This window comes from Schistocerca gregaria, chromosome 9 (assembly GCF_023897955.1).
Source record: "Schistocerca gregaria isolate iqSchGreg1 chromosome 9, iqSchGreg1.2, whole genome shotgun sequence".
Classification (NCBI taxonomy): domain Eukaryota; kingdom Metazoa; phylum Arthropoda; class Insecta; order Orthoptera; family Acrididae; genus Schistocerca; species Schistocerca gregaria.
In genome coordinates this window covers 28,190,216-28,215,290 of record NC_064928.1, presented here as the reverse complement: position 1 = coordinate 28,215,290, position 25,075 = coordinate 28,190,216, and the positions used below count along the sequence as shown (strand labels likewise).

At 38.6% G+C, this 25,075-nt stretch overlaps 1 long non-coding RNA gene across 1 annotated transcript; it reads right to left on the bottom strand.

Moving 5' to 3' along the window:
- LOC126291560 (uncharacterized) lies at positions 1-25,075 on the bottom strand. The gene is made up of 3 exons (XR_007551815.1): positions 24,927-25,075; positions 23,870-23,921; positions 1-2,346 (listed from the first exon to the last, which is right to left on the bottom strand). It is a non-coding gene; the product is annotated as an uncharacterized LOC126291560 (long non-coding RNA).

Genomic DNA, 25,075 nt, shown 5'->3' with positions numbered 1-25,075 from the left:
ATTTAATAAAGATGAGTTTTATTAAAACTTTCATACATATTTACAAAGTTAAATTGACTGTTTCAAAAATAGATGCGTAAAAGTTACCTTAACGGGACTAAAAACAACTGGATTTTAAATTTTGCCCACATATTTAAGTATTTAAACCTCCATCAATGATCTTCACAATTACTTTACACAATGATCATTTTAAATGAAAAAGAACTAAAAAAGGTATAAATATAGGGTTGCCATACGCCACGGATTTCACGGACAGTCCGCAATTTTAGGGTAAATGAAAATGTCCGGGCCGAAAAGGCAAATGTCTGCGATATTTGTTGGATTTGAAGTCAACTTCGGTAATTTCAAAAATTGCTGTCAAAAAAGCATCAATGTGTTATCTCTTTGCCTTCACATTATATAAAATCCAAACAGAACAGAACAGCTTTTGAGATATGGAAACAATGGGCAGCCAGGCTCAGGCGTACGATACATCCTCTTCGATTTGCGAGATTGCGAGTTGTCGATACAGTGGGCGGTCAGTCATCTCTGGCAATGAAGAGTATTATCCTCTTTGATTAGCTTGTTGAATGTTCGCATGGTTTGTTGTGCTTGCGATTTCGTTGTTATATCGCATTAAATAGTAGTTATTTGCCTGGTGGTTTAATAATGTCGGCTAGATGGAAGGTTAAGTACAGGGAGGAATATACTGAACAGTTTCCAAGTATAAAGCGAGGAAGAACTGAATACGAAACTTTGTGCCAAATTTGCGGGCGAGTAACATTATGATTATACACAGGCCCATTGAAATCATTGTTTTCCTAGAAAAATTATTCTATTATACGTTTCTCCTGTTCACAGTTCCTACATTTCAATCAGTAATGGAGGCAGACATGATATTAATGACCACGTGCAATCGAAAAAGCGTAAGACGGTGGTGGGATCATCATCTTCCAAAAAGCTCACCAGCTTTTTCAAAACACAGACAGATGGTAATAAAGCAGCTGCAGCAGAAGCTGCATTTGCATTTCACTGTGTCAAGCACCATCATTCATACAACTCAAGTTCTTGCACATCAAAAATTCTCTCTCACGTTTTTAGTGACTCGAAAGTTGCAGTAAACTTCTCCAGCGGCAAAACTAAAATAGAAGCCATTGTTAATAAAGTGATATCACCGTTCATTGAAGACAGAACAAGGAACGGTCTATCGAAGGCCAATTATATTAGTATTAGCACTGATGCTAGCAACCCCTAGTATTTGAAAATATTTCCTGTTCTTGGGCAGTGTTTTGATTATGACGAAGGTGTCCAAAGTAGATTGTTAAATTTAAATGAATGTGACAGTGAGGATTCTGGTACAATAACCGAGTGTGTATACAGTGCCATTTTACAAAATGGGCTTAGTGATAAGGTATCTGCTTTTGGTGGAGATAACACAAATACTAACTTTGTATTTCTCGTGAGCAGTATTCAGAGTTGCTGAAAATTGTGTAATTTTATTTCTCCATTCCCAGTCATAACGCCAATGTAGAGAGAGTCATTTTCCTTCAAATTCTCAGTGGACGGAAGAAAGGAATAGGTTAACAATAAAATCGGTTAATGCAATGATGTAAATACAATACAATATGAAAAATGTAAGTTGCAGTGAATTTCATAAACTGATTGAGAACCAGATTAAGTTCCTTTCATCTATTCAAGGTTCTGAGAAATACGATTGGTATAAGAAAAGCTCAAATGATGGCAATAGAACTTCGTGTACTGAATAATGTTATGCAAATCCTTATTTTTTGTAATAAATGCTTTCTTAATGAAGCAGTCCTTCCTAAACTCTGGATCATTAATTAAATGCACATTTCCCTTAGCTTATGGGCATCAAGACTCCTTATTCCTCTTATTTCCTTCGATCAGCTACGGTGACCGTAAGTTTTGTCCTGGTTTTGGATTCCGAGATTATGGCAACCCTATATAAATATGTATGATTTTTCAACAACTTTGAATTTATCAACTGAAAAATAACTTCTGGAAATTCATATGCACTCTATTCACTCATATGCATACGGAGCACCTTTGTTGTTTTGCCTTCATGCTCTCCTTATTGGATAGCATTTCTTCTCCGAGTTTAGAACGCAGTTCTTTGTCTCTGAACATTGTTCGTCAGGGCTGACTGTGATTCCTATCTCTTCCACATTATTTGTTTCTGTACTGCCACTGCTTTTCATAGCAGTTTCTTGTATGGCAATTTTTAAAAATTTCTTTCAAATCTGCCAGTTCATTCAAGGTTTGATCCAGCTTTTGATCCATGTTGTTCAGCTTTTGAATTATTTCTAAACTTTATTCTTTCTGTGATTCTTCTGTTTTGTCAACATTCTGAAAAAGTATTAACATTATTTATGTTAGAACAGCTTAAAAATAAGTACACACACCAGTAATAACTATAATTTTGAATTTCCATGTAAATAAACTCAGAGTCAAATTACCGGCATGTATAGCCAGATGTAAATTCCTAAGCAATTCAGGAAAGGGGCATCCATACTGATTCTCAAAGTATGGGCAGGAGTACTTGGTGATAGATTAATAGGGCCACATGTACTACCACAAAGGTTAACTGGGGCACATGATCCGGACTTTTTCATATATGTACCGCCTACCTTGCTGGAGGCTGTGCCTCAGTCCCCTAGACTTTTGGTTATGGGGACACATTAAGGAATTTGTCCAGTCTATGCCACTGTAATCAACGATGGGCGGACACTACAAGGTCTTGTCTTCAGTGTGCGCCCGCAGGTACTACTACAACGACGACGACGACGACGACGACGACAAACAATCTGGTGTACTTCAGCGGGTGCACCATTCCTTATGCTGGAGGACAGAGGTTCATTGTCATGAATAGATGCTACGTTTAACGCCTTCATTAAACATGTTTATTCCATGAGGTATGTATTTTTCTGTTTCCATGTTTTCTGTCCATGTTTATTGGACTTATTTTTCTTGTTTCAGTGAGTACTACCAGCTCTCAAAGTATTCAACACTTTTTTTTAGAACATGCTATATATGATAGAACATGCAAAAGAAATAATGATTATACTGTTGCCGAATCGTAACTCTTAAGAATAAACATTCTGAGAAAAATTGTGGAGCACTTTCTGGACAACTCTCATATTTACATAGTTTGAACAAAAAGTAACAGCAGCTGGCTCAGGTCAACAGAAAAAGTGAAGAGATTTCTTTTATATTGTATCTGAACACAGACAAGAACTTCAAAACACTGTTAATTTGGATTTATAAGAATACTTTTACAACTAGAATTAAATTTAGAATATAATGAGAGTGAATTTCTGTAAAACTAATCCTTTATTTTTTTACTTCATGGAATTAACTACTAACGAAGAAGGAAGCAGTACATGATCAATAATGAAGAACGACCACCACATGAATAAAAATGTGCAAATCAATTATGGAATTAATGGAGATAGTGCAGGAACTGTGGTAGAATATTTTATTCCTTAATGAGTGAAAAGGTGCACTTCAAGTAATGGTTGATGCTGAGCTGAGAACATGAGCAACCGTGCATGCAATCGCAAACATTACTGAATTGCAGCTATGTTAATTATACAAATTGGTAATCAACAAATATTTATTTGTTGCAACTGCAGGGTGTATACAGGGGCAAGGAAAAAAAATTCCTGGATATCCCGTTTAAGAAATATGCTTTTTCCTGGGCAAAAATACACTTTTTCTGTTTTCCCTCGGAACTGAAAAACTTATCAATCCTTTGAATGGTTAACGTTTTATGCAATCGCATAGAACTGCCCGGAGGGAGGGGGTCGTGGCGGGCGGGGGAAAGGGGGGGGGGGGGGGGGGGAAGACGGGGCAGAGAAGTTTTGTTAAGACCTTTGATTTGCAGCAACATATACACTGCATATTTTCGTACTACAAAAGTATAAATTCGAATTGCACTAAACACAGCGCGTTAGTTTCCACAGCGTTGAAACCAAGGTTGAGATGTCGTTTTGTAAGCGAGTCATATCTCAAGTCACGAGATCTCACCAGCCAATGACAGCAGCTATTCAGAGCATAGGACGCGTGTTATAGTCAACCAATAGCAAGATCACTGGTTACATAGTGCGAACACACAAGAGGACAAGTTAACGGTTTACATTAATGTACACAGTACTGTGTATCTACAAGAAAAGCTAAGCTTTCACATATAATATTGGTCTCTAAGATTAACACGCTACAACAGAAGCTAAGCTTTCACATGTAATATTGATCTTTTTTGCGTGTGTTATACTTTAAGATACATCACACAAATGTGCCAGTAAATTTAAAATTATGACATAAATGTCTCGCAGCTCGAAATTTTTGTAAGTGGCTGGTCCTCAAACTGTTCAGTTTCGAATGCTCATTCATTTAGATATACATCCCACTTTCTCACATGTAACATAATTCATCTTGTGTAAAAAGAAATTTACTTTGAAAGTACCGCTTTTCTAACCACCGTTCGCAACACTATCCGGAGACTGTTAGAAATAGGTTTGATTTACCAGTTGCCAGAGAGTGCCAGAAAACAGGCATTTTGTGCGTGTGCAACTGCAGAGGTGTAGGAAACCCGTATGTTCGTGTGTATAAAGCACTAAGAGAGCTTACATTACACCATAAAAGAAACAGGGCATCAGAGGATACTCCAAGAGCATCAGAATTTCTTAAACCATACTAAAAGGTATAATTCAGCTTGAAGTGCAAATTGGCTTTTTCCAGATTCACAATGAAGTAGGTACCACCTGATATTAAGCTTTTCAGTGTGGTTTTTTGGGATGTAAATTTTCTTGAAGTACCAGTACTCTACATCTCATTTTTGGTTCTTTATTATGGCATAATGCCATACATGGCAGAAGATGACTACGTGCACTTTAAATTCAGCAAACAGTTGTAACTAGCCAATACTGTAGAATGAAATACTTCGTTTCAAATAAAATGATCGCCTCAGCGGAAAAATTAATCAAGCCAAATTTCTTTTCCAAAAACAACTTCACTGTTCTGCAAGGCGATTAATGCTTGACTGCTACTAACTTGGAAATAAAATAAAATCAGAAAACTGAAATTAATAATAGATTTTTGCCCTCCGTAATTATGTGAATGTATTTTAATTCACTTGATAGCTCCCGGCCACAGATATATGTTTTGTTTTCATTTGACGTGAGAGCTGTACACGAAGAGAAGCAGCGAAACCACTTAACGTAAACACCGGTCACGTGGTGGTTAACCCCCTCCCCACTACAACTCAGAGAACTCTGTGCAAGCGCGAATCTCGCAGCTAGGGCGCGCGAGAAAAATTTTTCTCATTTGCATCTGGCTGATTGCAGCTACTACCAATACAGCCAACGGCCAAACTACAAGTAGCGGGAAGCGGGAGAAGGTACTTCTTATATGCGAGTCCAATGCACATGCGCAACAGACTGCTGGCAATTGGTCAAATGAACCTAATGTGAACTGTTGTGACGTCATGCTCATAGCAAACAGTTTATTGTTACGAAGAATTACAGTCTTTGCCCTACGGGCTTTGACATATTTTTGCTATTTGCACACACTTGTGCATGCATGGTGTTTTGTTGTAAATTGCACATTTCCTTTGCCACTAAGGTTTTATTTTTTTCCTTCTCGTTTATATTTTATTGCTGCAGTGTCATTCTCCAGTAGCAGGATACAATAACATTCTTTGCTAGAAAATCAATTCTGCAGTCAAAATTACAAAAATTTAACTGAAATCTAAAACAATGAAAAATTCCCAGAATTCCGATACATTCCTGTGTTTTTCCCGGTTTTCTCCCGGATGAAAAAATTCCCGGGTCGTATACACCCTGAACTGAAATAAAAAAGTACACAACAGTTGAAATTACAGCATTTGTATGAAAGCTAAGTGTTCACTGAAAAACACTATTACGAGTGGACAAGTAAACAAGCTGATAAAAAGATTTGACTGTAACAATGGCAGGAAATTCAGAAGTACAACCCATCTGTAAAAATGTTTAATTGAAACTTCAAAGAATGGCATGATCCACAAGACAAAATTACACTGAATGGACAAGATCACAAGCCAAAGAATTGTAGGGAGAGGATCTAAAAGCTTTCCGAGTTTACGAGTCACAAACAGATGGACATCTTGTAGCACTAATCAGATTGCAAATTTATGCACAAGAAAAAGCAGGTGAACACACATGTGAAATTTACAAAAATATGGACAAGATACAATGAACAATTTGTAAGAAATTAAAAAAGAGTCATGCAAATTATCAATTTCCAGAAAATGTCAAAAAAGGTGTAAAAGAAAGCACAGCCCAAGTCAAAGAAATGTGTGTTTGAACACCCATCTCAACTAAAACAAGTAAAAAAAAAGGCATAAATGTGGGAGATTTTCCAAGAACTACCAGCATTATGGGGGCAGAAGCAACTAATGACGTATGAGCTACAAGATGATCTAACCAAACCATCCATTTTCTACATTTATACCTGGAAATTACTTATAAAGTAATTCCACAACAGACTGCTAAAAAACTAGACAGAGAATGAGAAAATTAGACTTGTCGAAGGTCATACGTAAGGAGAAGTTCCGTTCTCTGCAGATACTTTGAAAAATACCCAAACAAGGCCGTACACGGACACCAAGATATCAAAACTGGTCACTTTGAAAGTTTTTAATAATGAACTTCCACAAAACACAACAAAAATTGTTCATGGTACCAGACTACGACTTGGGAGGCAATTTTACTTTTCCTCAACAACACAAACCAAAGGAGAATCATAGAGCCACATATACTCAAAGTTGACACAGTAAATCACGGAATCGCCCGCTCTGCCTGTGAGTGGACATGTGGCCGCTCCTTCAGCAAGGTCCGAGCAGGCACACGGGGGGAGGTGTTTATTAGTTATTGGGAGCTCCAACGTTAGGCGGGTGATGGAGCCCCTTAGGGAAATAGCGGAAAGGTCGGGGAACAAGGCCAGTGTTCACTCTGTCTGCTTTCCGGGGGGTCTCATCCGAGATGTGGAGGAGGCCCTACCGGCGGCGATCGAGAGCACTGGGTGCACCCGACTGCAAATTGTTGCTCATGTCGGCACCAATGACTCCTGCCGTCTGGGTTCAGAGGTCATCCTCAGTTCGTACAGGCGGTTGGCGGAGTTGGTAAAGGCGGAAAGCCTCGCTCGCGGGGTGGAATCAGAGCTAACTATTTGTAGTATCGTTTCCAGAACCGATCGCGGTCCTCTGGTTTGGAGCCGAGTGGAAGGCTTAAACCAGAGGCTCAGACGATTCTGCGGAGAGCTGGGGTGCAAATTTCTCGACCTCCGCTATCGGGTGGAGAAATGTAGGGTCCCCCTGAATAGGTCAGGCGTGCACTACACGCCGGAAGCGGCTACGAGGGTAGCGGAGTACGTGTGGAGTGCACATGGGGTTTTTTTAGGTTAGAGAATTCCCTCCCTAGGCCCGACAAGACGCCTCCTGAGACGCAGCAAGGCAGGAGTAGGCAAAATGCAACAAGGAATAACAATGTTAATGTGCTAATAGTAAACTGCAGGAGCGTCTATAGAAAGGTCCCAGAACTGCTCTCATTAATAAACGGTCACAACGCTCATATAGTACTAGGAACAGACAGTTGGCTGAAACCAGACGTAAACAGTAATGAAATCCTAAACTCGGATTGGAATGTATACCGCAGAGATAGGCTGGACAGTGAAGGGGGAGGCGTGTTTATAGCGATAAGAAGTGCAATACTATCGAAGGAAATTGACGGAGATTCGAATTGTGAAATGATTTGAGTGAAGGTCACGGTTAAAGCAGGCTCAGACATGGTAATTGGATGTCTCTATAGGCCCCTGGGCTGGTGACAAACAGACCCGAACTATTTGAATCAGTTAATGCAGAACAGGGAATCAGCGATCATAAAGCGGTTACTGCATCGATGATTTCAGCCATAAATAGAAATATTAAAAAAAGGTAGGAAGATTTTTCTGTTTAGCAAAAGTGACAAAAAGCAGATTTCAGAGTACTTGGTGGCTCAACACAAAAGTTTTGTCTCAAGTACAGACAGTGTTGAGGATCAGTGGACAAAGTTCAAAACCATGGTACAATATGCGTTAGATGAGTATGTGCCAAGCAAGATCGTAAGAGATGGGAAAGAGCCACCGTGGTACAACAACCGAGTTAGAAAACTGCTGCGGAAGCAAAGGGAACTTCACAGCAAACATAAACATAGCCAAAGCCTTGCAGACAAACAAAAATTACGCAAAGCGAAATGCAGTGTGAGGAGGGCTATGCGAGAGGCTTTCAATGAATTCGAAAGTAAAGTTCTATGTACTGACTTGGCAGAAAATCCTAAGAAATTTTGGTCCTATGTCAAAGCCGTAGGTGGATCAAAACAAAATGTCCAGACACTCTGTGACCAAAATGGTACTGAAACACAGGATGACAGACTAAAGGCTGAATTACTAAATGTCTTCTTCCAACGCTGTTTCACAGAGGAAGACTGCCCTGTGCTTCCTTCTCTAGATTGTCGCACAGTCGACAAAATGGTAGATATCGAAGTAGACGACAGAGGGATAGAGAAACAATTAAAATCGCTCAAAAGAGGAAAGGCCGCTGGTCCTGATGGAATACCAGTTCGATTTTACACAGATTACGCAAAGGAACTTGCCCCCCTTCTTGCAGCGGTGTACCGTAGGTCTTTAGAAGAGCGAAGCATTCCAAAGGATTGGAAAAGGGCACAGGTCATCCCCATTTTCAAGAAGGGACGTCGAACAGATGTGCAGAACTATAGACCTATATCTCTAACGTCGATCAGTTGTAGAATTTTGGAACACGTATTATGTTCAAGTATAATGTCTTTTCTGGAGACTAGAAATCTACTCTGTAGGAATCAGCATGGGTTTCGAAAAAGACGGTCGTGTGAAACCCAGCTCGCACTATTCGTCCATGAGACTCAGAGGGGCTTAGACACGGGTTCACAGGTAGATACCGTGTTTCTTGACTTCCGCAAGGCGTTTGACACAGTTCCCCACAGTCGTTTAATGAACAAAGTAAGAGCATACGGACTATCAGATCAATTGTGTGATTGGATTGAGGAGTTCCTAGATAACAGAACGCAGCATGTCATTCTCAATGGAGAGAAATCTTCCGAAGTAAGAGTGATTTCAGGTGTGTCGCAGGGTAGTATCATAGGACCGTTGCTATTCACAATATACATAAATGACCTGGTGGATGACATCGGAAGTTCACTGAGGCTTTTTGCAGATGATGCTGTGGTGTATCGAGAGGATGCAACAATGGAAAATTGTACTGAAATGCAGGAGGATCTGCAGCGAATTGACGCATGGTGCACGGAATGGCAATTGAATCTCAATGTAGACAAGTGTAATGTGATGCGAATACATAGAAAGATAGGTCCCTTATCATTTAGATACAAAATAGCAGGTCAGCAACTGGAAGCAGTTAATTCCATAAATTATCTGGGAGTACGCATTAGGAGTGATTTAAAATGGAATGATCATATAAAGTTGCTCGTCGGTAAAGCAGATGCCAGACTGAGATTCATTGGAAGAATCCTAAGGAAATGCAATCCGACAACAAAGGAAGTAGGTTACAGTACGCTTGTTCGCCCAATGCTTGAATACTGCTCCGCACCAGGTAGGGTTGATTGAAGAGATAGAGAAGATCCAACGGAGAGCAGCGCGCTTCGTTACATGATCATTTAGTAATTGCGAAAGCGTTACGGAGATGATAGATAAACTCCAGTGGAAGACTCTGCAGGAGAGACGCTCAGTAGCTCGGTACGGGCTATTGTTAAAGTTTCGAGAACATACCTTCATCGAAGAGTCAAGCAGTATATTGCTCCCTCCTACGTATATCTCGCGAAGAGACCATGAGGATAAAATCAAAGAGATTAGAGCCCACACAGAAGCATACCGACAATCCTTCTTTCCACGTACAATACGAGACTGGAATAGAAGGGAGAACCGATAGAGGTACTCAGGGTACCCTCCGCCACACACCATCAGGTGGCTTGCGGAGTATGGATGTAGATGTAGATGTAGACAAAAGTGCGACATAGTAAGATCAAATGGAAGTGATATGTGACATGAGAACAGAGACAAAAACAGAAGAGAAAGCACTGAATGATTAAATAACAGCATTAGACACTGACCGTCACAATGTAATCACATACCAACCTGTTTGAAATGACACAAATTGGAGATGTGGACTGAAAAGATGTTAGAACAACAGAAATAATGGACAAGAACTCTATAATGATGAAACAAACAGGAATGAAGGTGGACATATACAAAATGGACAGAAAAAAAAACAGAAGAAATAATATTTGATCTCAAAGTAACCAAAAATGAAAACAAAACAGTGAAGTTACTTGGACTAATCATAGACCAAAAGCTCTCATGGGAAGGACACACCAATTATCTATGTAGTAAACTAGCACGAGCACTTTTCTTATTGTATAAATTAAGAAACAGTATGAGCAAGCAACTGCTACTCCACTCATACTATGCTTTTTTTCATTCCCAACTGCAATATGGAATACTGCTTTGCAGTAACTCCCCAGGAGCTGAATGTATTTTCAACAATCAGGTGCATGGAAGGGTTAGCACCCAGAGACTCCTGCAGAAATTATTTTAAGTCTCTTGGCATAATGACAGTGCCAAGCATGTACATATATAACTGTTTAATACATGCCAGAGAAAATCTGAAAAAAATTAACATGAGATGTGATGTGCATGCACACAGCACAAGAAACAGTCACCTGCTGGACTTGCCTACCACAAGACTTGCTGTAGTCTATAATAACTGTAAGTACTTCAGCATAAAATTTTTCACCAAGTTACCATGCTCAGCTCGTACAGTACCACTAAATAAATAAAAGAATACATTGCAAACCTGGCTAAAAAACAATGAATTCTATACAACTGAAGCATTCTTAGAGACTAATCATCGAAATATATGTTTTACCCAAGTTATGAAGAAAATGTTTTGATATTATATAAGCTAGTTATTTACTGTGATTCTTTTCTTATGTGTGTATTTAATTATTGTATAAAACATTGTTTTACATAATGCTGAAGAAAAGGTCTGTAGTTCCTCTTCTCCCCTTTCTGTAACTATTTGAATATCGTACTGAAACTAAAACCCTCTATAAACTTTGACGAAGCCAATTGTATGAAAAATACTAAAAGGCTAATAAAAATATTCTATTCTATTCTACTGCAACTGTCTGGTGCAGTACACATAGTCTGCCATAGTAGCACACTACTTAGAGCAGAATATGACAGCAGGTGATTGCAAGACTATTAATAGGCAAAGGCTGTCTAAAATAAAACCATCCCAATGCAAGTTTTGTCATACCAGTTTGGTAGCTTACTCAAAACAATGCCAATTTCTGGCATGTTCTATGTAACATTCATTGACTAGGTCAATGTATTTCATTTCAGTCTGATTTAGTTTCCAGTCCACACTTATTTTGGCCACCCTGTGTATCCTCACATACTGCACAAGCATCAGTACTTAAACATTTTATTGGCCATCCATCATGCCACCTGTAACGAAGCAGGACCCATTTTAAGAATGATCAGACATATTTTAGTACAAGTTTGATCTCATGATTTTTTGATAAAACTAGCAACCTCTCAAAAAAAAATATTATTTGAAGACAGAGCAATTTACTGAATTCTAATATCTCCCATCCATTGCCTCATTATTGTTAATGATGATTATAGGCTTTTCATCTGACACAAGAAACATTGTACATGATTAATGTAACATCACCATGCAATGTAGGTAAGAAATTATTGATGAAGTGCAAAGAGATAATGTGTACTAAAATTATGAGTCCCACTGGCATCTCAGACAGATCAGTCTCAAACACTGTCTCACTGTGGTGGAGAGAAATTGGAGGTATGAAGCACCAAAGCAGAAGCAGCAACTACTCGTTCAGTTAAACAGCCATAGATCAAATAAGGCTAATATAGGTATTGTCAGTGACCAGCGTTGAGTTGACAGTCCCACCATCCTCAGTACAGGTTTACAACAGTGCGGCAGAATGATAAAACTGGCCCTCTGTTTCTCAGGTTCTAAGCTCTCTGTACATGCACACACACCAACAATAATGGTCATGTATTGGCTGGCTCCAGCAAGCTGCAACCTCAGCAGTATAATCACATCTGCCAGTCACTGACTAGCCTGTCACAACTGTCTCCTTTTGTATCTAGTGTCCCACTTCTGAAATGTGGGTTGCTTGTTAAAATGGTCTTTCACATTTACACCTCATCCTGAGTCTCAATGTCAGAATGATCAGTACCTGACTTGACATATCACTTTCTGGTTCAGTTATTTTACTGAAAGAATAGGGGTACTGTTTGACGAGCAACTATCAATGATGCATTGAACACAATTATACTCTACCCGTGGAACACCAGTGCCCATGGATTCAAGCTGGACATGGGATAAAGGTCCACAGGATGTGGATCTGTCTCTGTGAGTGCACTGTAAAGACATAAAAATTGCTGATATGAATTTCAGACAGTTTATCAACAGAAAATTCTATTTGGCAGCTGACACAATACAATTATATTTGAAGACTAGCACAGCATTAAGTATGAGTACTAGGTGAAAAAGAAGAGATTTAATTATATCAAACATAGCATACCACACCTCATGAAAATTGGCGCCTCTGGATTCAGGACATGTTTTTCTGTCTCTCTTGCACCGAAATTGAAATATTTGTGTTACATTAGAAAGCATCATTACAGCCAAAATGGTGAAATGAACATATTTTAACATACAATCAAGCAACTACTTACATCTGTAATAGGCAAACAAGGATAGCAAAGTCAACATAAATATAATAGCAATTCACACCATTGTCTCACATGCCATAGGATTTCAATAGTTGGGACAGATACAGGTAATTATAAAAATAGATACATGGTCGACACAGGGATATAGACAAATACAACTTCAGATTGTGTGCAGATATTTCCTGCACCATTCATTATGCTGATAAGATAGCTGTAATCATTTCTGAGCATGCTGCTGTGTCATTAGTTCTTGGGCTTGAATAAGAAATACTTGAACAGAGGAGATTGAATTCAATTATTACTTTTGATATGGGACCTTGTGGAACAGCTGCAATGAAATGCCTTTTTACCATATCCATATTTTGTGGTATCCATCACATGTAAAATCATTGACTCAAGCTAACCAGCATCTAACAATTCCTTTTATCCAAAATCAGCTCATATTTTGTCTACACAAACAATTCCAGGATTTGGAAAACTATCTATGCTGAGAGCCACACAAAAATTGGACACAAACAAACCATTACATATGTGGGATCATTCTTTGTTAACACCCTCAATTGTGCAGACCACGAAGTTAGATTATGCGCAAGCATATGCCATTAATGTATGCCTTTGTGTGGATGGAGTCCTATACCAACAGAAATGGTGGTCATATTAGCAAACATCACAATAGGAATGAAACTAAATTAAGAGTGGGCAGACAGCATCCCTCTAGCCTCAGTATGTGGCACACTGATTATTATAAATATAAAATTACACAAATCCAGTGTCCATTCTTTCAGACATGTTCAAAAGAACACACACCACACACTCATAACTGATTCACCTCAATGGGCAATAGATCCACCACACTCAGTGTCCGATCTCTTTCGGGAATAAAAAAGTAGTGAGCATGGCGGAAATGAACAGGTACTGTAGACAGGTGGCACAAGGTAGGAAGAGGTGTGCGCCAAGATAGCTGCAATAAACATTGTGTCTGGGTAGTGCTGTGGTTCCCGACCTCGAATCCCAGGCCAGCACTCATATTCACTCATCGCCACTGATGCCGCGCACAGTCCTGATGCAGCACATGTCAATATTCCTTTCCTTCCCTTTCTCCCCTCTCCTTCAATTTACATAATAAACAGAAAAGACAGTGAATGACTCCATAAAATGAAGTTTGCCAATATAAGTACAAGGATTAAGAGCCCAAACAGCCACAAAACAGGCTATTTGTTCAGGGGAAACAGTTTACCTTAATACTGCAATTCAAAACAAATGAAGACCAGTTGAGGGCTGTTTTGTACTCAGAAAAGCCACTACTGTACCATTTTGGTCTGATTTTCCACAAAAGCAGCTTATGCATACAACACTGAAAAAGTCTACCGGTAAATAAAGTAAGAGCCTACAGAATATCAGACCAGCTGTGTGGCTGGACTGAAGAGTTTTTAGCAAACAGAACACAGCATGTTGTTATCAATGGAGAGACGTCTACAGACGTTAAGGTAACCTCTGGCGTGCCACAGGGGAGTGTTATGGGACCATTGTTTTTCACAATATATATAAATGACCTAGTAGATAGTGTCTGAAGTTCCATGCGGCTTTTTGCGGATGATGCAATAGTATACAGAGAAGTTGCAGCATTAGAAAATTGTAGTAAAATGCAGGAAGATCTGTAGCAGATAGGCACTTGGTGCAGGGAGTGGCAACTGATCCTTAACATAGACAAATGTAATGTATTGCAAATACATAGAAAGTAGGATCCTTTATTGTATGATTATATGATAGCAGAACAAACACTGGTAGCAGTTACTTCTGTAAAATATCTGGGAGTATGCATGCGGAGCGATTTGAAGTGGAATGATCATATAAAATTAATTATTGGTAAGGCGGGTACCAGGTTGAGATTCATTGGGAGAGTCCTTAGAAAACGTAGTCCAACAAAGGAGGTGGCTTACAAAACACTCGTTCGACCTATACTTGAGTATTGCTCATCAGTGTGGGATCTGTATCAGATCGGGTTGATGGAGGAGATAGAGAAGATCCAAAGAAGAGTGGCGCGTTTTGTCACAGGGTTATTTGGTAATCATGATAGCGTTACGGAGATGTTTAGCAAACTCAAGTGGCAGACTCTGCAAGAGAGGTGCTCTGCATCGCAGTGTAGCTTGCTCGCCAGGTTTCGAGAGGGTGCGTTTCTGGATGAGGTATCTAATATATTGCTTCCCCCTACTTATATCCCCCGAGGAGATCATGAATGTAAAATTAAAGAGAATAGAGCGCTCACGGAGGCTTTCAGACAGCCGTTCTTCCTACGAACCATACACAACTGAAACAGGAAAGGGAGGTAACGACAGTGGCACGTAAAGTGCCCTCCGCCACATACCGTTGGGTCGCTTGCGGAGTATAAATGTAGATGTAGGTTACACAAGTGAAAGCAGTTTATGCGTACATTAATACTGCAAATAGCACCTCATTCATGAAGTGTGCCCATTGTACATTTCATGAAGTTAGACATTTTTGAATGGTGTGAAAGCAGCGATGCTGCAAATTTGACGTGAGTGATGTATAATTTTCTTCTTTGCCTGATAAAGTGGTGGTGATACATTTTTGTAATATACTATGCTTCCCTTCTACTTTTATTTTCCATAAAGTCGGTACATGGTAAAGGAGGAATACCAGAAATCTTTTTCATAGTTTTACACAACAGTAGGTTTTCATCGAAACACGATTCTAGGTCCTTTGTTTTGCAGTTTGAATGTGCTCATAGCTGCTTTCAATTTTCACAAAAATGACCCAATATTAAAGATGAGAATGAAAGTAGGAACTGCATGCATTCTTTACCATTTTTTCACTACACCAGGACCTGGCAATAGCAATGTTTGTTTACGTTGCATACATTTACTCTATAATGTTCTATGGCAATATTCTGACACGATGCACCTAAGGTTGGAAAAAAAAAAAAAAAAAATATTGTAAGTACGCTGTGAAATAGAATAAGTGTGAAAAAAAATCATGAACGGATGTATTTCAGGCAGAATTAGATTTTCTCCCTTATGGTTTTGGGAGGCACACTATACAAACAATACATTTAATCACTACTCATCTGTTAAATTATAAAGTAAATCAGCTTTGATTATGTGAATGTTTAGCATTCCTTACATTTTCACATCAGTATTAACTTCGGTGCAAAACCAGGGTCTTCAACAAAAGTGACAGCAACACAGGCTGTTTATGTACAATGGCCTGTCTGCCAGATATTTATGAATTTTTTGGGAAGAGAGGAAAGGAAAGACAACTGGAAAGGCTTTCAGGAGACGAATGAACAACGTTTAACCCTACTGTGGCCACTGCTCTCAATTACAGTGTATGCTGCTTCCAACAAAGTGTGCCGTCATTGTGGTATAGTGAGGTTTCCTTTGACAATGAGTGCGTATGTTATATCTCTCATACAGTTAGTCAGTTAGACTGTTAAAAAGACTGGACTTTCTCAGAACCTGCTGCTTATTGCAATTTGTATTAGTGTGACAGCATCTATGGTAAGATCATTGTCACTTTCTGGCTGCTGCAAAGCAATACTGTAGTAGTGTGTGTAGGCCAAAATACGTTATTGTATTTTGTGTTCCAGTGCATCAAAGCTTGCTGTCCTCATCTGCCAACACTTCCTTGGTAAATGTTCTGTATTTTGTTCTTCCCAGACTTCTTTCACATGGTTCACCAGATTTTGGGAATTGTTGAAGGGGCAACATAATCTGATTTTATGAAGAAATAGAAGCAGATCTGGTAGTTTTACCTCCAGATGTAAATGAGCAGTGCCATACAGCTGCTTTAACAACAGTAAGCATCACTGGAGAGGAAACTCAAGATCTGTTGGGAAGTGTAAAAATAAAATACATTCTTCAGAGGTACCTAATGAAATTCGTGTATTTGTTGTGTTGTCAATATTTACTGGCTATCAAATTATGCAGTGAAAGAAATTATTGGTCTGAGGATGATGACCTTGGTGTTCAAACAGTTAAAGATTCTTTGAGTCACAATAGGTATCTTTAGCTGAAACCTGAATTACATTTCAATAGGGGAAACATCCAATAAAGCAGTTTATCAGACTCAAGTCCACACACTTTGGATGTAAACAATGGGCCTTACATCTTCTTACTATATACTGGAAAGGACGAGAATGATGACAATGAGGCTCAACCACTGGCTTCCAAAGTAGTTTTGGATATGTTGTCCATTATCACTACGCCGAACAGTTACAAAGTATTTTTTGACAATTACTTTACTAGTCATGACCTCATCCAACAGTAGGGACTAGGATGCTGTGCAACCATAAGAGAAATCAGAACAATGATGTCACGATGAGAAACAAAGGTGGGGAGGGGAGCTTCGAGTTCGGATTTAATAGAGAAGAAAATCTTTGCCACAAAGTGGAATGACAAGTATGTTGTACTACCTACTGATTTTATCCCTGTATCCCCACGGTCAAAGTCTTAACGTAGGAATTCATCCCTGATACAAAAGCTCAGTATTCCACAACAACATGCACTGAACACACAAGAATATCATGCAGGGGCCAATCTTCATGGATGTCTAAAAGAGAAATATACAATTGCAGTCCATGGTTAATAGCAATATTGGTTCCTATTTTGTTTTTACAACAATTGTACGTATGATGGTTACAAATGCACAACTGGCTTCCAAGAGGTGCAATGAAGGAACTTCTCCCAGCATAAAGGTTCAGAAAACAAATGGCCAGAACATATCAAATGTCTAGTGATAGAACACCAATGAATCCTCTGTCATGTCCCAGCACTACATGAACAGAAACTGTGTGTCAGAGAAATGAGAAAAGTGAAGATTACGTCAGTCTGAGAACCGTAAAGGAAAGCCTAGAACATATTGTGGTGAGTGGAATGTTACGCTCCCAACCAAATGCTTTCCAAACATAGTATTTGGCCGTAATTAAATTTTTGTTTTGGAAAGATGATGAGTTAAATCTTTTATAAATGTGAGTTATTGTAAAATAAACAATAATAGTGAAATGTTATCAGTTTATTATCATCAATTTTCTTATACTACCCATTTTCCTATGAAGCAGTGTAAGGTGAAAACTGCCAAGCACTCAGCATTCTCAAATGAGAATGACAAAGTTTTTTCTTTTATGCCCTAAGTAAATTAAATTTCCTCATATTTCCATAAACTGGGTCACCATGATACTGTTTTCCAGAAATTAAGAATACATGTCAATTAATAATAAATTAAATGTTAATAGGGATAATACAATTTATTGTTGTTTAATTGTCCTTTAGGAAGTTTCTTCTGTTTTTGTGGATGACAACTGGTGTTATCCATAACAACACAATTCTCTTATGAACCACATAAATTTCGAAACCCATGTTCCTATACATCACTATTCCCTCCATGATAACTGGATTTCCAGGATGCAAGTATTGGCTTAAAATGATATTCAGATTACCCCACTGAAGTTTTCTTTGCAAGACAGTGCTTTCATCCTGCCATTGCCTTCTGAATCCTGTCAAATGTGTCTTCTGGCATCATCTTTCTGATTGAGCCAGGTCTCATTGAGATAAGTAAAGTGAAGATCTTCCTTAGTGTTTTGTCTTGTCTGTAAACTAGCCCTAGCTACTATAACATCAGAATTTCTCCATCAAAACCAGCCTTTCTAGCCTTGCACTTTCTGTACCAGTGTTACTGTACTGAAACATGTGCCACCTTTTGCCTCAGAAAACAAGCTATAGTCATAAAATTTCAACCAGCACAATGAACGATGTACTACCGGAAATCGTCCAAATAAGTGACAGTTCTTCATTAGTATCTGTTCGAAGACAGAAACCACTTATTGACCACAGCATTCCAATGCCTGTACTTCTGCAAAGCTCTTTAGGACAATTTGTAGTGGAACACCACATGCTTTGGATGACTCAGTCTGTTGTTCCAATACTATTTCACCCCTTCTTTAAGCCTGTGAAAAAATTCGTATCTCTCGTATATGCCTACCTCTGAAACAAAATAGCAATACTAACCAACTTAAATCACTGCTCTCTTTGCAGACACTTCCACGCAATAATGACACAAGCAAATGCTGGTTACTGTGTAGCATTAAAATTGCAAAATTATGCCAGAAACAGCACAAATTAGGCACAGTATTGCCACATGAATACTCTGAAGGACAGGTGTGTGTCTGAATGTCATTACTTCGTCCAATGTTACCTGAACAGCACTTGTAGCAGAAATAATACTGAGCCAATGGTGTGAGCTTAGAATCACAGACAAAGTCAGGCTACCCCAATAGCTTGCCTCTGCCATTTAGAACCTAACGGAAGACAAGGGGGTGAGAGAACTGATAGTATCAGGTACCACAATAGCCAATTCCTAGTACATCAACAAATGCCAAAGAGAAGTGAATAAAAACCATTTTAAATTAATTTAAACATGGGCGTACAATACATCATAAATATCAGGTCATCTGGATGCCCAATTGCATGCTCAGTTTTGAAAACTAACAAATTGAGAAATATCAGAAAGAATTATTACACTTATACATCAAATGTATACCCACATTTACTGAACATGTAAAACAAACAGATAAGTTGCTTAGTACAGCCAACTTCAATAGTTTTCAGTGCCCTTCACACATGGCAAATGCACCAATTACAAATCCTCTTCTGAAAGACAGTCCCATCTACTGGAATATCCGACATCAAACCTACCACAAGGTTATAAAAATGTAGACCCTTATGCACATGTCACTGGTACTACACAAAGCTACAATTTTTTCAGTATACCCCAACAGACTAATCACAAAGATAATTGTTACATTTGTTGTACCAATCTTCATTTTTGCATACCACTGATGAAAGTAAATTAACAGGAGCTAGAGCTAAAATCCGTTCCTTTGACAAGAGAAGCTAGTGTTGAATGTTCCCTGCCTTTTTATCAAAATACCCTCACCAGCATTTGATGACAGTTCTTTTAATGTAGTATTGTTGTTACATAGATAAAGCAGACCACTACGAGATGCCAACTTCTCAGAATCCAGTGCAAGTAGAATACAGTGAACAATGCCTTCCTCACAGTACAGCACTTTTGAGAAGTACCAGAACACCCGGAGGTCATAACTGGCAAATTAACAGTGGGGCAATGAAGCCCTTGTTTTGGAACTGAAGAGTTCTGTCAGTATACTCCGCAGCTAAGAGTTCAGTTTCACGAGTGACTGAACAATACACAAACACTAAAAAATTACCTCCATTAGTAGAAACAGGTTGTCTTATCTAAGTATACATAGCACTCACTGTAGCCATAGCAATAAATTTACCCATAATAACAAAGCTTTTCTTATTTCTCAATTTCAGTGATTCATTAATAGTTATCTCATATTGAAAATAACCTGATATTGCCACATAATATAATTAGCACTGCCAATCAGGCAAACATGAAACAAAGCATCAGGAATAAGCTTAATAAACCACTATATTACACAAACCATACCCGACTTCCACCAAGCCCTTAGCAGTACATTCTGGACGTATGGCTTCCAGCCTGCTCTGCAAAATGGATGGTTTTGTCTGCACATGGCAAAAACAATATTAACTGTCAAAGCAGGTTTTTTCAGTGCAGCAATGGAAAGAGAAATCTTGTAGTAAAAACCGACAACTCAGTTTAAGGATATCCCAGTTTAAGAAGTGGTTCTCAAGGTTTAATGAGCAATAAAACAAAAAACAAAAAAGACAAGACTTTAAAAATTACAGTGAAATTTGCCTCTTCAAACTTATCACATGTTAATACATAGAGAAGTTGTGACTGCAATTATGACTAAATTTAACTACGATAGCAGTATTATCAGGAAAAGAAAGTTTATATCCTGACAAGTTACATGCATTAAACTTAAGTGTCACAAATACACATGAAAGTTCTGCTGGCAAGTCAAAAATATTCCATTACATATTAAAGCTTTATTCAATTTTCTACAGCACTACATTAGCTCTAATTAAGTGTAAAAACACAAGGAAAATTTTCTGAAGCTTGGGTGGACCCTGCAGATTCGAGGCATGGCAATGCAGGCATAAGCAGCATCAAGTCTTCCCCCCCCCCCCCCCCCCCCCTCCACACGTCAAGTTGCATCCCCAGCACTTGAAATGCTCAAAACAATATTATGGTATGTACCTTATGTGAGAAACCACTTAATATCCACAATACAATTGAAGTTATCACAAATCCAAGACAAACACTACCAACACGCATGCTTCATTGATGTTTCCCTATCAGTGGATTCCCTTTAATCTTGTAACTGCATTTACTGTCATCCACGTAGCTGCCTTGTTCCAAGTGCAGCTTATGTCCTTGTATCACTGCCATTTATGACATTACAACCCTGTCACGCATACGAAATTATAGCCAAACATACATAGTGTCACTGTTTATGAAATATTCAACAGCTCCACCATGTTTTATTTGTACATGAACATTAAACAAGACAGCAGACAATCTGAACATTTCACATACAGAAAGTGAGTTACTAGTTTCATGGAGTCATGGAAATGTGGACGCCAAAGAACTAAAGACCAACTGCACTTCAGACGTATACATGAACAATATGTGGTATTATGGAAAAGGAAACTCATGATGGTTAAATTTCGCTAAACTACGTTGGGACAAAAAAGAAAAATATTGGCTTCTCTCAAGGAACAATCCTTCCCCCAAAATTTATTTTCAAGCAAACATGGGCACAGAAAGTAGGATTTAAGCTCAAGGTAAATGCTTAAACCTGACATCCTTGGCATAATTGAGCTCTGGCATATAGCAAAATTAATTATTTTTATGCATCACATGGATTGGAGAAAACAAAGCACCTACTCCATTCACCACACGAACAGCTCATGGTAAAATACCGGGGTCAACTGAGAAGCAGTGATGCAGATTTCCATCCTTGGCAGAATCTATGAATGCACTATCCACAATATCAATGCTTTGCTTTTGCATTTTAGCCAAAAAGTCAACACAGATTGTGAATTAGTGTACCAGGTCCACAATGTACATTGATCTCTATATCAAATATGGAACACTGACAATAAGCAAAGCTCAGTATCAGCAAAAAACACCGTAATATTCTGCCTCAACAATAGTCACACTCAGATTAACTGCACTGAGGTTGAAAGCACAACCAATACTGCATTAATATACTACAGAAAGACAACACACACAAAACATGGGAAACAGTAACTAACAGATGGAGAATGGAAGCAGACAAATATAAATTCATCATTTCACAGCACAACACACTCTCCCAAAGCAAAAATAGGACACACACACACACACACACACACACACACACACACACACACACACACACACACACACACACAGCTTAATGACACTAATGGACAAGTGCGGGAAATAGGGGGTTTTTGGGTGGGGACAAACTAAACATAAACCAATTTAGAAACCCACCCCCGTACAAAACGACGAAAAAAACCAACATCACTAAACTCCCCAAATACCACTAAACACAATATCATCTGGAATCTGACACTTCCCTTGACCTATATAGCTCAACAGCAGCTCCCGATCTCATAAATTGGGGTCGAACACTTCCCTTGACCTGTTATCCTTACAACATCTCCACATACAGTCACCCCTGGTCTGAGATGCCAGAACTTTAAGTAAGCCTCATTTCTTCACGACATACTGAACACTTCACGACTTCATCAAAAAATCCGAATGGTTGAAGAAATTTTATTAGAGACAACGCACTGTCCCCCATCATAGACGACAACCGAAAACTGTAGACCCTGTCAGTCATATCTATACCTACCAAAGACATAAAAAAAGCAATTTACCAATATTCACACACGATGCCACACTTGTAAACTAAACCAAAAACATCACCTAACACACCACCAGAGAGCACCACCGATCGCATCAAAATGACACTTACAAACACGCCACTCTCACAAACTAAATTCCGCACCGTCGTGACGTCACACACAACAGCCTTAGATCACGGGTCAAAGCCGACGGGTGGGATCGGACGCTTCGGTCAACCTGTACTGCCCAACACCATTTTACAGTGTGAGAAGATCTATACTTTCCCAATACAATAAAAAAAATTGTTATGTTCAAATTCTGTACACTATGAAATATTCCTGTCAACTGTCTGTGGCAAAAAAAAAAAAAAAAAAAAAAAAAAAAAACTGCTGAATATCCCATTGTTTCTATACATTACTCACCATACTCATTATCATATTAATATTACAGTTATATATGCACCAGTACTAACAGTAAGTTGTGACTCATTCCACATACAAGCCAATCACTTAAACAAATGGCACTACAAATAAATATCATTAAAGGTAATATCATTATTCATTCCATTGTTTGGATCTGGAATATCAACTCAAGCAACCTCCCGACATAGCCAAGACTAGATGACATTGTCTCCACAGTCTCCATTAAAAGCGGAAAAGGAGCAAAATAGGTCAACTGATAATTCATCCAACCTAATCCAGAACTCTGGTTTCTGTACACTGTCTCACCACATCATCATCAAAAACAAAAAAAAAAAGGGTAAAGAAGTTTTCACTGGTGGTAGGAGAACAGCGTAACGACGACGAATTTAGCAAACATCTCTAATAAATCTACGTGCTTCTATCAAACTTCACGAACAACATACACTCACCACCCCCCCCCCCCCAAACTTTAAATGATATTGTAAACACACACAAAAGACATCTGGCCCTCTATAACAAACTACAGATGCTTGAAGGAGCCTACAAAAGACACTTCAAAGACTACACCAATGAATCAAGTCATTTACTAGATAAGCAAAGACAGTTAAGTGGACTGTTCTGCTTCTGCATGTAGACGTCACATGCCACAGTATATCACACATCAAATCAGGGGTCCAGTACTGTTGGATGGACTCAAGAACAGGTAACTTTATTTGATACACGTTTCAAGCCAAACCTAAGGTAAGCATAAATGAGTACTGAAAAAATCATTAACTAAGAACTTGTATAGAGTATATAGGATAAGAATACTGTACCGCACAAAGTTCTCCAGCCATTCTGGTAAATTATAGTAGGGACAGTCATTGCCTGGAGAGAGAAAAAAAAAAGAACATTAATTTTCAGTGAGACTCTGAACAACGTATTTTAAATAATAATTCTTACTTCATTTTGCAAAATTCCAAGAGATTAAAAATCGGTATCAATTATGACATGTCCGTAAGTATGAGGCAATTAATTTACAGCTATAGCCATATATTTTTACATTAAATCTGGAAGGCTACATAGAGCAGTTTTTTCTGATGCCATTATTTGTTCCGAAATGCTTTCAAAGGAATAGTTGCATTCATTTTACTGCGCATCATATGTATTTGGTTTCATTTTTTTTCATGGATTATAAATGATAACATTTTCAAATTTTTCTTCGCTAACGTGAACTTTGTGAAAGTTCTCAGTATGGTTCAGCAGAAAACTGAAGCAAGCAACAGTATATGAAAGAAAATGCCTTCTCTTTGTAAAATCATCTACTGATATACGGTTTGAATAATTTAGTAACGAAATTCAACCTGGTATGAAGAAAGGATAGAGTGGCAAAGTCAAGTAAATATGTAACGTGTAGCATATCTACAGCAGAAGTAGACGTTCTAAACTTGTGCATGAAATTTAGGTAGAACAGTGTAGCCTTACACCTGTTTCTGGTGGCTTTATTTAGGATGAAAACCATATTACAGATTATACCTGGCGAACATGTGGAAAGACAGTATACGTGGCATGCCTCACGCTATTTAATATTAAACGGCATACGAAGCGGAAACCCTCATTTTCTCGATCTTTATTTCACTGGGTAACACTTCTGTTCCGCATCGTGTTTAAACTCTTTCAGTCTTCAACATATGTAAGTAGTAGTGCTAGAATTCTACCATTATCCTAAACAGGAAAGAAACCACGTGTATACCTATGCCGCTTTACAGGTAACGTACTGTACATAAAATGCAGGCGTATGTTCAGGGAAACACGTAACTACAACTGACGCTACATAAAATACCAGATGCATACTACTTAAATCTGCTAGCAATACTATTTGTAAACGCTTACTGTCAGCCATTACAAATGCTTAATTCGATTATCAAACACTCAATCAGCAACTACACCCGATACGGCAAGAACAGAACTGCGCTCCTTTCCTCGCCTGAGGTAAGCGACTCATCTTTGCTTCAGCTGTGTAAACGACTTTCTACGCCATG